The sequence below is a fragment of the Oryzias latipes genome, chromosome 10 (genome assembly GCF_053564925.1).
Source record: "Oryzias latipes strain Hd-rR chromosome 10, Olatipes_Hd-rR_3.1".
Classification (NCBI taxonomy): domain Eukaryota; kingdom Metazoa; phylum Chordata; class Actinopteri; order Beloniformes; family Adrianichthyidae; genus Oryzias; species Oryzias latipes.
The window spans coordinates 23,551,583-23,566,853 of record NC_136246.1 but is presented as its reverse complement, the minus strand read 5'-3'; positions in this window follow the sequence as shown (position 1 = coordinate 23,566,853).

The following is a 15,271-nucleotide window of genomic DNA, read 5'->3' as shown; positions in this document are numbered from 1 at the left end:
CAACCACTGTTGCCTTGCTTCAAAGTCCACAAGAAAGTTGCACAAGCCAGTCATTTTTGAAGAACGAAGACAATAAACCCACAGGAGCCATGCTAAAGCTAACACGCTAACGACCGACCGGTACAGAATCAAAGATGGGCGGGGCTTTTTTCGTCACCTGTGTGAAAGCAAAGTCTAAGAGGCCATTCAATTGGCTGAAAGTGAGCACGCCTGTTTTGCTGATGAGTTTGATTGACAGATTCATTAGCCAATGGTGACATTAGTTAACCTGGGCAGGTTAGCGTGTTAGCTTTAGCATGGCTCCTGTAGGTTTTTTGCTTTCGGTCTTCAAAAATGACTGGTTTGTGCAACTTTCTTGTGGACTTTGAAGCAAGGCAACAGTGGTTGAATGCAGTTGGCATTGAATGGAGAGAATTGTCTCCTGAGAATTGTGTCCTGGTTTCACTCAGGATAGATGCTAATACTTTATCCTTATTAGCTATGATGCTAGTCATCCAACACTAGTATATATGTTTTTTTTTTTTTAATTATTTGTCTGAATTAAGTTGTTATATATCTTTTACAGAACGATTTGTGTATTTTTAGTCTGTTTTAATGTCATAAAGTTCTTTTTACAATCTTTATGCTTTGTGGTTGTTTGTGGTAAAAAACGTCCACACTTTAGATGAGGTGCTGCAAAACAATTAATAGACTATTAACAAAGTTAATTAATACATTTGTAAAGCTTAGCAGTTAAGCAGTTTAGTAATATGGATTTAGAAGACAATGGTCTGACTTTAGATGTTAATAAATCTTATTAACACTTTCAGGTATTTGCAAGACATCTATAATGCTAATAAATATCTTACTAGCATCTGACACATTAATAAAGCCTAATAATTTGTTAAGTTAGTTAATAAAACTTATTAAGCTTATGAACACTTCGGCTTGTGTCAGGCGTCTATAATGCTAATAAATATCTTACTAGAACCCCAAACAATAATAATACTTCTTAATTTGTTAACAAAGGTTGTTAATAAATCTTATTAAGCTTATTAACACTGACACATTTGTTAGGCACCTATAATATCAGTAAATGCATCATTAGCATCTTAAAAACATCCTAATAATAATGCTTGTAAATGTGTTAACTAAGTAATTTAATAAACCTTATTAGACTTATTGTACTAATAAATGTCTTACTAAGACCCTATAAATTCATTTATAATGCTTGTTAATGTGTTAACAGAGCTTGTTAAGGAATCTTAATATAAAGTGTTACATAAGGTTTTTTAATTGTTTATCAAAGCGTTCATACTCGTAGGCCTCCATGTCTATCTGATATGATTAATCAGTAGGGGTACCCTTCAGACTAGACAGCCAGTGGTTGTCTATATCTTGTGTACCCCTCTAGTACAGACCTCTTAGCAGGGGCAGAGCAAGAGGAGTGGGGACAGCAAAAAATGCTGCCTATTCACCCCCCCTCCCAATTTTAGAGTCAATATTAGTATCATTATTAGTAGGGGCGGGATTATACAAGTTTGCTTCTTCCCACTCCCTTCAAGCAATAACGCTTGAAATGAATCAATAAATCAAATCAAATTTGTGGCGTTGGGGGGGTTCTGGCTGCTGCGGCGGGGGTCTTGGTGTGGGGATGACTGGGCACTCTCCCTCCTTCTTTTTACATTCCATCATCCATTTTAGAAGAACAGAAACACCTGAGCACAGGTGTTAGCTCACCTTTGCACAAATAGTTTGCGTGATTGAATGAAATGTTTCACACTAGTTGGTTTGAATGCATAGGTATGATATTTGTATTGTGTACATGTTGACATGTGGACATTTTTGCAGACAACAAGTGTGTTTATAACATTTAAGTGTGTGTGTGGACAGGCCCCGCCCCTTCTAGATTTGTATTACATCTGAACCTGACCGTAATGACAACCATCCAGCCACTTGTTGCTTTGTGCTGCTTTATGGTCTTACCCCCCCCCCTTCTGTAATCACCCTCCTACCCCCCTCTCTCTAACATCCCTCTGTCTTCTTCCCTCCTTTCTTTTTCCGTCCGGTCCAACACCAAAGATTTTCAAATATGATTAAAATGAATAAAGTTTGGCCTCAATTACAAAAGGGGTTTATTCAGACATACCTCTGGTTTGTCAGAAGATTCATAACCCCTGTTGTTAAAGTAAAATATGTCCAACACAAGAGGCCTTCAGCTCTCATCTGTCTGCCCAGCTGTTAGACAGGACAAGTTAAAAAAAAAAAAAAAATCAAATTAAATCAAATTATTGACAAAGATTAGGGAATCATCAATACAAGCTTCTTTAAGCATTAGTAACAGCACCTCAGATGAAAGAACTGCTGTTTTAATATTAAAAACTGAATTCTCATTTTTGACCCTTTCATTTGTAAAGGTCTTTCACTCTGCTATTCTCATGTGGCACCCTTCCAAAGACTCCTTTTTTAACTCTGCAAAGTACTTATGAGAAGAACTTTATCAATGAAGTTTATTTTTGAGCTGATTGATTTATGACTCCACATTTTCTGGAAACACGATGGCAGAAATAATTAGCTAAATAAAACCACAAGACCTTGAAGGATACAAAAGTTAACTCGTCATTTCATCATTAAGACTGAATTACTAATGTAACAAGCAGGTTGAAAAAAAGTCCTTGATTTTGATTTTGTGTTTTGCAGCTGCTTAACATGTCAAATAAATATTCAAAAGCTCAGCAAGAACTTGCACTTCTTGATTGTATTTATTATTGTCCTTTTTTCTTTTTTGCAAAGTTAGACACTTTGTGTGCATATATTTACAAGTACAATCGGTGGTTTGTTATTCATTCTTCTATTTTTATGTAAAAAATTAATAAAAGTAAGTATTATGTGCCATTTCAACAGTAAAAACAAAATGACTTTGATAAACATTTTTAAGCATATGTTGAAGCAGACCAACTTAACACTTCATGCTAATATTTCATTTGTTTTTACCTTTCTTCTAATCAATTCCCCCACATCGTATAAAGGGGTCACAAGCTAATAACATATGATTTTAATTTTAAGTGTGAATAAATGCCAAACTATTTCACAATAGAAATAAAATTAGATTACTGAAGAGACAACACAGGATATAGATCTATAGATCTATTAAATAAATCAGAAATAAAATAGTAAATAAATATCACACAATTGTGTCCCAGTTGAGTTTATAATTTCAGTTTCTGTTTTGCTCAAATTAAAATGATCTCGTCAGAAACTAAGGAAGACTAAAGAAACAGAGTAGAGGGCGGCTGAGGAGAGAAGATGACAGGCGTCAAGAAGGTGAGAGCAGCACTAGTCACAGTCTAAAAAGAGAAATCAAAACAAATAAACATAGCTTCAGACATTTTTCCTTCTAAATTGATCTGAAATTGCACCTAAACGCATGCACTGCCATCATGACTAAAGTCTTGCTCAACACAGTCAAAGCAAATTCGTTTTTCTTGGAATTGCTCATCTGAGGTCATTTGCAAGCCAGTGGTGCCTGTTGAGTGCTGCTTGCAGACAGGTCAGGCTGTTTTCTGTCAACCTGTTAGTTTTTAGCCCCCGGTGGCCGCTTGTGGAACTGTCCCTGGCTCCAGTTTGTTTTGCTTTCAAAAAGGCTTTGAATCTGTAAAAAAAAAACATTTTGGGATCAACATATAATATTGATCAAAGCTGACCCCAATAAAAACGACATACATATATATAGACCTCAGACCTCTCAGTCCAGAAAAGCGCAGTGCTAGGAACAGCTAAGATACTGCGCAGGACCCTCAAGCTCCCAGACCTCTGGTAGAGGACCCCAGCTTGGAGGAAAAACCACCCGCGGAGGGTGAGAGGGGCGTTTATATATATATACATATATGTGTGAGTTTTCAGAAGACAAAGCTAATTTTTGATGTGATGCAATGGTGGAGCAATATTTTTTAAATACTGAATAGGAAAATGGTCGGATATGACCAAAGTCTTATGTTTTATCTGTAAAAGTTGGAAAAAAAATAATAATAATGATAATTAAAAACACAATGCTTTTTTTCAACTTTGCTAAAAAGAAAAAGGAAAAAAGTTGTTAATTTTGTATTTAATTGAGACAAACAGAAAACTGCATAAAACTATCATTCTTTTGAGGTAAACATTTTTTGGTGTTTGCAGGTAATGTATCTTTGTCATATTGTAATGATATTTTTTGTTTATGTAACAAAGTAATAAACTTAAAAATACAAGCAAGTTAACATGGAGCCGCCATCAGTGTGTGAATGTGTGTGTGCACGGGTGAATGGAACTGTGACTGTAAAGAGCTTTGGGGCTTCCAAAGAAGGAGGAAAAGCGCTATATAAGTATACGCCATTTACCATTCACCACTACCCTGGGGCAAAGGTTTTCCCTATAGATCCGCCCCTGGGCAGTGGTAAAACATTTGGTAAATTCCTCCAATTTCTCAACACAATTCAATGATTGTACTGTAGTTTCTATTTGTGTTGCAGTTTAAATGATAATTGTCCCCTGAATTACCAAAATCAACCAACTTTTATAGTATTATCAGGAGCCTGATGATTAGGATTGAATTATTTAACCTTAAAACAGAGGTTGTGACAGATGTGCTTGTTAAAATATTGCATGCATATCCTGACCCAATTTCTTTTTCTTTAGGTAGTCCCGCTGAATGATATTTTGTTGGTGAAAATGTGATATTATACTTTATATTCTTAAGAAAAAAATCAGTTGCCTTGAAAAAACTGCTTTGAATGTTTGTTTCTCCTTGAGGTAACAAAAGGGGCTTTTTTTGTTTGTTTTTTTTTTTTAGAATAAAACCAGCATCTGACTTTTACTTTGATAGTTCAGGATGAAGTATGTGAAGAACATCCTGGAGTGTTCTTCAAATACTACATTTCCCATATTATTAATGACACTGTGGAGATGGTGACAGAAGGTCAGGCAACATGGTGAGACAGTAGTGTCATCTTGTGAAAAAACACTATCAGCAGCTATCATTCTTACCGGGTTAACATCAGTTTGGCTTCATTGTGGGTCAAAATGTCAAAGATGTTGAAGATTAAAAGAGAAAAAAAAAGAATTGAATTGAGAAAATTGACTTTACAGTGAGAAATTGAATTACGCCTCTGAGTGTAAGATCTGCTAATTTACAAGCCGGTATTGGGCTAAAATCTCATTTACTGCCAAATCTGACCCACTTTTTGGATACATTTATCAAAGCAAAAATGCATTTAGCTTTGGCCTGATTTGAAAGGAGTTTTATGGACCCTTTTCTTAATATTTTTTATCATTATATAAGACCATATTTTACTTGAGTGCAGAAACACTTAATATACGGTTTCAAAAATGGCAAAATCCACTTAAATGTAATTAGCATAGCCAATTCTCCATAAACAGTCCTCTCTAAAGTTCCACCTTGTTTAAAAATAACCACAGTCATCATATTGGAAAAGTTTAAATCAAACACTGAATGTCTCTTGCAGTTTTTTTATTTAAAAAACAAACAAAAAAAACAGTGATTAAAGGTAAGATTAGCAATCAGCTAAAAACACTCTCATTATTTTGCCTCTGGGATTTAGTTTGCAGACACTGCACTTGAAACAGAAAGCTTTTAATCTTGGTTTCCTATAGGTAAATAGTAAATAATGTGTACTTATATAGCACTTTCCTACCATGCTTTAATATCAGCAAAAACACTGATATTTACTGCCTATAGCTGCAAGAAGATACTCAATGCATCATATTCACTAAAACAGATGTACACCCACCGGCTACTTTATTAGACACAACTGTCCGGCTGCTTGTTAACGCAACTTTCTATTCAGCCAATCACATGGCAGCAACCCCCATGCATTTAGGCATGTAGATATGGTCAAGACAATCTGCTGTGGTTCAAAGCATCAGAATGAGGAAAAAGAGGATTAAAGTGATTTTGCACGTTGCATGGTCAACACTGACCGATTGACTGGTCTGAGTATTTCAGAAAATGCTGACCTACTGGGATTTTCACTCACAACCATCTCCAGGTCTTACAGAAAATAGTCCAAAATAGACAAACCATCCAGTAAGCAGCAATTCTGTGGGCAGAAATGCCTTGTTGATGCCAGAGGTCAGAGGAGATTGGCCACACTGTTTCAAGCTGATAGAAAGGCAACAGTAACTTAAATACCCACTGGTTACAACTGAGGTCTGCAGAAGAGCATCTCTGAACACAAAACACATCTAACCTTGAGGCAGATGGGCTACAGCGCCAGAAGACCACACTGGGTGCCACTCCTGTCAGCTAATAACAGGTGACTGAGGCTACAATTCACACAGGCTCACAGACATTGGACAAAAGAAGATTGGAAACATTGTCAGAATTAGGTGTCGACAACATGAAATCAAGGTTCCATCTTGCCTTGTATCAAAGGTTCAGAGACCTTTCCAACAGCACAGCCTACCTTAGTATCGCTACTGACCATGTCCATCCCTTTATGACCACAGTGTACCATCTTCTGATGGCTACTTCCAGCAGGATTAAGGCACCCTGTCATAAAACTGGAATCATCTCACACTGGTTACTTGAACATGACAATGAGCTCACTGGACTCAAACGGCCTCCACAGTCACCTGATCTCAACCCAATAGAACACCTTTGGAATGTGGTGGAATGGGAGACTGGCATCATGGATATGGAGCCGACAAATCTGCGTGATGCTATCATGTTAATATGGACCAAAGTCTCTGAGGAATGTTTCTAGTACTTTGTTGAATCAATGTCACAAAGTATTAAGGCAATCCTGAAGGTAATATGGGTCCAAGCTAGTACTAGTAAGGTATAAATATATATAAAGTGAAATTTTTAGCTTTTCATTCCATGTGGTTTTCTTTGTAAAATTGTTAATATTAAATAACCACTTCAGAATAAAAATGACCACTTGCATGGACCTTGAAAATAGCCTTCTTTCAAAAAAGATTTTCAGACAAAAATGTTTCTAATTCAGTTCAATAAAGAGTGTGATGCAGCATTTCATAAATGATTTGTCTGAGACATCACACAAAGAGGCACGAACCAAGACACATGACTACAAGTAACACAGGAAAAAAAATCTGTTGCAAAGACTTAAAGACATGCTGTTGAAGGGCATCTATAATTTAATCACGCCTGGTGTTTTCTGTCAACTAATGAAATCAGAACCTGAAACGCTCCAACGGTAAGTGACACATTTCAGCTTCAGCTCAAGTTGTCAGAGGACAGCACTCTGAATCGTTTCCAGTGTTGAGTCTGCAGGGAAGCGAATGCTACACTGCTTCTTGTTGTACCTGTCTTCAAGGACTGTGACAGCAGAAATGTGATCGCAAGGGTGATTCGGTTCCACAGAGCCTCGTTTATTGGGACTGATTTAGCCAGGCATGCCTTTAAAAGCCTAACTGAATAATTTACCGGTCATGCTAGCATATTCTCACAGACACACCCCACAGCAGGACGAATTTGTCAGACTAGCAGGCCAACTGTCGTGAGTTTTCTGACATGTTAAGCTGTAAGCACTGGGGGGGATTTTTGAGTAAACAGTTTGTGTCTGTTACAACTAAAAGCTTGTATTTTTCATAACGCCACTCTTTTATTTATCTCATTATGGAGGACCCTGATCCTAACAAAAAAGCCAAATGATGGGAAATGACCTATTTCAGGTAACACTTCAGTGAAGGGAAAAGATTAAAGGATAAACCAAACCTCTGTCACACATGCTTGTGAGTAGTCTGAGAACCAGATTAACCAGCAGCAATACTCAGAGGACTTGAAGTGCCACACCACTCTGGAAGGTTGTTCAGAGGAGCAAAAGAAAAAACAGGCTGTCTGAATTCTGAAATAACTAAATAAAATCTCAAATGTTTCATGTCTATGTCAGCAGCTTTAGCCTCCAATTCAACCACTATATAGGGTGAACCGGATTATAAGGTCTATTTTCAAAATTATGTCTTAAATAAGGCGCACCAAACTTAAGGTCCATTAATCGAGACATAAAGTTTAGAGATAAATCTGTCAGTCAGAGTTAACTGAATTTTAATTGTCGACCCAAACAGTTAAAGTTTTTCCCAGTTGAAGCTTTAATAATAAAAAAAAAAAGATTTCTACAATTCTGAACATTTTTGGGTTAGGGTAAATTGTATAATTTCTGCTTCTGGATATTGATGTCAGGCGGCATCTTGTCTGCAGCCATGTTCCTCTAGAAGCCTTAGCACATTTACAACACATGTAACTCAGGCTGTGTCCAGAATCCCACCCTAATCCTTAACAAAACTAAATAGTGCTGGACTATGTAGTGCCCTGGATTTTAAAAGCAAGACAGACACCATACTCACTACTTTTTTTTCTTCTTGTAACCCTTGTGCTATCCTAGGCACTTTGACATTGGGAGTTGGGTCATCTAGACCAGTGTTTTTCAACCTTTTTTGAGCCACGGCACACTTTAACCTTGAGAAAAATCCCGCGGCACACCAGCATCCAAAAAAATAGATGAATTAAAAAAAAGAAAAAGCTCAGTCTGTATTGATCTACAGCCGGTCTGCAATCTCACATGCATTTTTATGATAATTGTTGCAGAAAACGCTGGAAGCTGCAGCTGTTTTTTCTGAAAGATGTATTAAAAATTAAGTCAAAAGATTCAAAAACTGATGTGTGTTCGTTGTTTTAAGACGTTGATAGGAGAGACTCATTGTGCGCTAAGACAGTCACTTTACTGCATCATGGGAGATGTAGTACCCGTAATCCGCCGACCGCAGAAAGACCAGCGTCTTTGAGCTTCATTGTTTTGTTCACTTGTTCCAGTCTGATACCAGATTATGTGGAAAGCTACACCGCTAAAGACGAGCTTTAGCTGGTATTTTTGTTAGAACAGAGAGACTTTTTTGCGCTAAATCGAAACAAGGAAGTAAATACTTTAACCACTTCTGATTGGTCAGACTGATGACATGTGATTAAGCCTTCAAGAATGATTGGTGGAGACAGTTAAAGGGGTGGGACTTTTCCTCACACAGTTATAGCTGCAGCTAAATCGCGGTATCCCGTTATTCTTATTAAAATGTCTTTAATAGAATCATATAAACACAAAGAAAAAATAATTTTATGATATTTCATATTCTTAACTTCTCAGTGTTTTATCAGGGCCTGTTTGGATGAACAAAGAGCTGATTTCCTGGAGATGGTAATTGCTTTTAGATCAGTTAATGAGGGCAATTTCTCACGGCACACTTGACCATCTCCCACGGCACACTAGTGTGCCGCGGCACACTGGTTGAAAAACACTGATCTAGACCCACTAGACAGTGCTCTGAACCTTTTTTCTTCAATGATTTGTGATCTTCACTGGTGTCCATGGATTACATGAAATCCTCTTCACCTTTATCCACCTTTGTCATGGTAGGGAGAACACGGCAATGTAAGGGTGGGGTCATCTAAGATAGCACAAGGGTTAAACAGTGAATATGATGTCACTGATTTCACAAAGTGAAAATCTAATTGATACAAGCGTTTTATGACGATAATATATGAACAAACAGTGTTCAGATTATGGAAATGTTAAAATACATTTAAATGCATTTATTTTGCAAAAATTGTTCAAACGCAATGCATTGTGGTCTACATTTGTCGAAATAGAGAGCATCGATGAACACTGTTTTTTTTTGCAGAGACTTCGAGGAAATTTCTAGGGCACCCAAATTTTGGAATTGTAGAATTATAAAACACAAAAAATGGCAAACGCACTATGTGGTGAATTGTGAAGGAATTGGGAAAAACCACCAACCTTATTTGTAACAAATAAAACAACACAGTCTGACACAGGTACACATTAGCCACTTTAGAGTATGCACAATAACACCTAACCTTGTTTGGAACTCGTACAAAAAAACAACTTTTTTAAAGAGTACCGCATTCTTCAGCTTTGACATCAGTAAGCGCATCCAGAATAATAAGGCATTCTGGATTATAAAGTTCACTGTCTTTTTTGTAAAAAAATGTAAGGCTTAGTGTGCCTTATATTGCGGGAAATAAGGTAAAAAGCTAGACATAGACAGACAGCTAGCATGAAAATGACATGTATGCAAACTCCTACATACACACTTTATACCAAATAAAAAGCACTTGATGCATAAGGTTAAACTTGGATAAAGTTTGTTTATCCAAGTTGCAACAAGATTGTAGATAACACTTTCATCTCAGTTGTCTATTTGCAGTTGTTTGCCTTTCACTAGATAATATTGGTCCTGATATTTGAAGTTAAAACGTCCATATATATATATATATATATATATATATATATATATATTAGATATTCTGTAAGGCTGGCATGTTCACCTATTATTTACATCCAGCTGAAAGAAAAACTGTTTGGATAAAATCATACATACTTGTCAGCTCACGGATAGTTATGAACTGTCAGCATATTTTAATGCTCGTCATTTCTGAAAGAAAAAAAAGTTTGCTAGAATATCCCACATAATCTTTTGGGATTTTGACCTCATTCCAAGGTTAAGATGATCAAACAAGCGTGCCAGCGTTTAATTTAGTACATGATCCAATTTAACATAATATCGTTATGTTGGAAAAAAGTCAGTTAAAGTGGATTTGCGCTTGTCAGCTCTCTGAGATTAAACAATTAAACAATGTTTTCTTATTTTTGTGCTGAAACATTTCTACCATCTTTTCACTGTGTTGCCAGTCTGTGTAATGTTGCCCACTTTGCAATGTTTCACAGGCTTTTATCCCAATATAGGAATGTTTGTTTGTTTGTTTTTAAAAGAGGGGCTTGGCAACATTTTTATTATTTTGGAGAGGCTTCAGAGATGCTAATGTGCTATGAAGCATGCATCACTTTAGAACGTCATAACCAGAGGCAGATACTGCCACCAGCCCTCCCACATCCCAAAGCTCTTACAACGTGAATGCTATAAGCCTATAAGCAGCACAGGTGGACTCCTCCTCCCACGGCAGCTCCACCATGGTGCAGCGGTAGAGCGGTCAACCCCTGATCGGAAGATCCTATGTCCTACGGCATGACTCGTAACCCTTGTGCTATCCTAGGCACTTTAACATTGGGAGTTGGGTCATCTAGACCCACTAGACAGTGCGCTGAACCTTTTTTGTCAATGATTTGTGATCTTCACTGGTGTCCATGGATTACATGAAATCTTTCCACCTTTATCCACCTTTGTCATGGTAGGGAGAACACGTCAATGTAAGGGTGGGGTCATCTAAGATAGCACAAGGGTTTTAACCCTACATTGCTCATGGTGGTTATGGATGTGTGCAATGGTGAATGGAACTGTGACTCTAAAGCGCTCTTGACTTTCTAAGAAGTTAATAAAGTGCCAAATAACCATACGCAATTTGCCATTTTTAATCCTAATATATAATTTTTCTAAAATAAAGGAACAAAAACAGAATTTAAAAAAATTGCACACGTCAAAGAAATGAACTGAACAACTGAGATACAGAAACTTTCTCATTTAAACAACAGCACTTAAATGGAATCCATCCCTCATATGAAATAAATGCTAAAACCGAACCAGGATATTATGAATTATGAAATCAGAGCAGGAAAACAGGCCGAAAATGGCTGAAGCAGCAAGATTACAACATACTCAAAAGCAAAAACCATTTTAGCTTTTTTTGTTTTTTCTTGGTGGGGGGGTAATTTATATATGTACTGGTGATCTGTCATCAAATTAAATCTGCAATTTGCTCAAACCTCCTTTGACCCTAAGCAAGATGAAATAGCAGCAGAAAAAAGGATGGACGGATAAACAAATGTAATCTGAGTGGAGGAATTAGAATTTTTATTTCAGATTTTATCTTCTCTCCTGCCCTGGGTTTGCTACCCGACCTCGGGGGAGCCCCATGCAATCCCCCCGACTCCCAAAGAGACCAGCAGAGAGAAATGTGCAATAGAATGGAAATCTTACACACCGCCCTCCCAGATTGTTATTGCAGGCATCTACAGTACACTGGGTAAGACATGCATTCAAGCATTGATAATGAGGGAAAGAGACAGACAAAAGTGTTACTTGGGCAATATTTTGCAGGCATACACAAAGAAAGGGAAATTAACACTTAATTACCCCTCTAGAGGAGTCAGCTGTGGCCTCTATCCGTTTTAAGCAGCAGCACTCATTTATAGAATGACCGGCATGCGCTAAGGAGACTGCAAAGATGACAGAAAAAAATACGTTCAGCTCAAAATGTGAAATCATCTCACAAAGAGACGGCTGGCAGAATGAAATCTATCCATCAATTTTCTATGCTCCCTTCACTCTTTCAGCATCAAAGAGAATCTGGCAGGGAGTGAGGAGTTTACTCTGGGCAGGTCACAAAAAAAAGGGAAGGGACACGTGGAGACAAATATGTTGGAACCACCAATTAACCTAACAGGCATGTAAGGTTAGGGAGGAAGCAGGAACCCTCTGCAGGCATGGGGACAACCTGCAAACGCCCCACAGGAAAAGGTTCAAACCAGACAAAAAAGAAAAAATCTTGCACTAAGCCCCACACCACCATGGAGTCCACAGAGGATCATCAATTAGCGCAGACCGACATGACATGCTTTGTAGGGCTGACTGCCTCCACCGTTCTGGTAAAAGGCAAACACGCCACAAATTACTGTATTATTTATAGATGAAAGAGGGTCTAAAGCACAGCGATCAATGCACAGATGAGGCTGGAGACTAAATGACTGCGACCTGGGCATTATAGTGCTCAACTCAGTGAGATATGAGCCATGCAGAATGGGCAGGTGCAAGGCTAGTTTCATGCCCCCCCCCCCAAAAAAAAAAGCAAAACAAAAAGAACCACAAACTGACTACTTAACGGCCGTTCTTTTCACTGGCGGTGGGAGGGCAGAGCTCCAGCCATGTCCTCATTTGTAAGAACCACTAAATGAGGCAGCACGGCCGCTTAAGAATTATGACCATTTGGGAGCATCCATCTGGGTAGTTTGCAGCCACGTTTCTCCATCTGAACACATGCCTACACGAGAGGGTCCAATCGGTTTGAAACCAGCACACCATGTGTGAAGCGGACCGCTCTTGCTGCCTTTTGAGGTGCAGGGGGACAGGAAATGGAGGCTTGGAGAGTACATTAACCTGCGCCAATGTGCCAAATACAACAGCAATTTCACACCTGAGTGGCAGAAAAACGTGACCATTTATTTGAACTAGTGACAGCAAAAAACATCCCAGCGTGAATTCAACCATCCGATGCAAAACGCTCTTTATGAATCCATCAAGAAAGCAGCTGGAGATGTTTCATTCATTTTCATGTAATTATATAGTAAGTCGTCTTATTGTTTTTTTCTCAAATCACAGGTCGTCTGGAAAGCAGGGATTGGTAGCTTAGAGTGATCACATGTGGTTCTTAGCATGTTTCAGTATTTCCACTCATGCATGTTGGGTTGACTGAGCTGCAGCTTTCCGTGCATGAGCATGTAATCAGTCTATCAGTGGAGAAATGAGGATAATGGCTCTTCTCCTGATGTTTTCACCAAACAACCTTGTTTTTTTCTGCAAATCCTTGTCTACTTTGGTTTGGGGTTATATATAATTTTTTTAACATATACTCTTGGGTGATTTGTTTTCTTCTGTGCATTAAAAAGCATAGTATGCATGAATAAATGCTACAAGATAGCTGTAACAAAAGAAAGTGTCATAACAACACAGTGCCATTGATTTACAGTAATAATCTCGCCAAAAATTGCAGGCTTCCTAAAATAGATGGCATCTGAATGGGAGCATATGTTGCTATAAATCCTAAATCTACCTTTTGGCATTTCCAGATGTTCAGGCTGCTTATTACCAAGGCCATATTACACTTCCATAGCATTAGGGATGCAAGTCTCATGGGTGATTGCCAAAGAAAAGCTAGAAGTTTCCTCTCTTTGGTATGGAGATTTCAGCGAAGGGGTTTAAAAACTGAATTTAAAGCTCGTATTTGTCTGACCAAAGATCAAATTTCTATGTTGCCTTAGTCCGCGATTTGAAAAAGCTTTGGGAAAGAGAAAATACAGACATGTCTGGATCACGTTCAAATATAGATTTTTCTTTGCATTACAGAATGTTATCTGCTTTTGTAGATGGCTCTGCAAAAAATGTTTGCAGACTGTGATTTTCATAAGAGTCCCTGATCCCATGCTGTGATTATATTGGTTTCCATCCCAGTGAGATATATCCAGATTTCAGGAACATTTTGATGACATTGTGTACTACAGATGATGAGAAATTCACTTTTTTTTTCCATTTGACATTGAGGAAAATTACTTTTTGTTTGTTGAAATGGTTTCACAGTTTATAGATGCAATTCCTGACAGAGTAATGAACCTCATGTATATATGCACATATATAATAACTATTTGTATGTAGCTTTCTTTTTTAAATTTAAGAATAAAAGGTTAATCAAGATTTCCTGGCTTTTTCTTTAAGTCCCGCTCTGATCATCTTTTGATCTATTGTAAAATTGTTCCCATAAAATAAAAAAAATCTGTCGCTTCCTAGGACAAATTTTTTCAAAAATCCGTCTCAGAGTAGTGGCCAGGACTATTGGCTTATAAGGTCTCCCTCATTTCCCATCATCCCTTTGTTTACACCCTGTTAGCTTACAGCCCCTAAATCTAACCTTTGTGCTGGAACAGCAGTATTGGAGCTGTGGATCCGTCTGCAAATGGATGCATCAGAATGGAGCAGAGCAGGGAGCTTGTGGACCCACAAGTTTTTTTCCAACTGCTTTTTTTCTTCTGCTCCTGATTCAAAATGAATGAATTCAAAATGAAAGGAATACTCAGAAATTCAGTTTTAATCTTAATTTTCCTTATACATGTCTTCCATCATGAAAAAAATATTGCAAGAACATGTTAAAAAACACATTTTTCATTGGATTCAGTCTTTAACAATTTTATTTTAAATTAAAACACATTAGTGTGTTTACATTATTGCATACTGGAGATAAAGTTACTTCAGATTCTATATTATTTGGATTTAGTTTGTTTAAATTTTCACAGCATCCCAACTTATTTTTTTTGCATTTGGGGTTCTAGATTTAGCAAAAAAGTTCTTTTTTTCTGTATGGCATACAGTACTTTTCAAGATGAAAAAGAAGGGTGTGGAATCCACATTTGCTTTAATAGATGAGGGGAAATTATATCTGCTAATTTTAAGGGCAAAGGTCAAGTGGCACTGAAAGTAAGAGAAATGCCGCGGATTTGATCCAAAAAGGCTGATGAAAACGTCGAAAGCTGATTGTCAA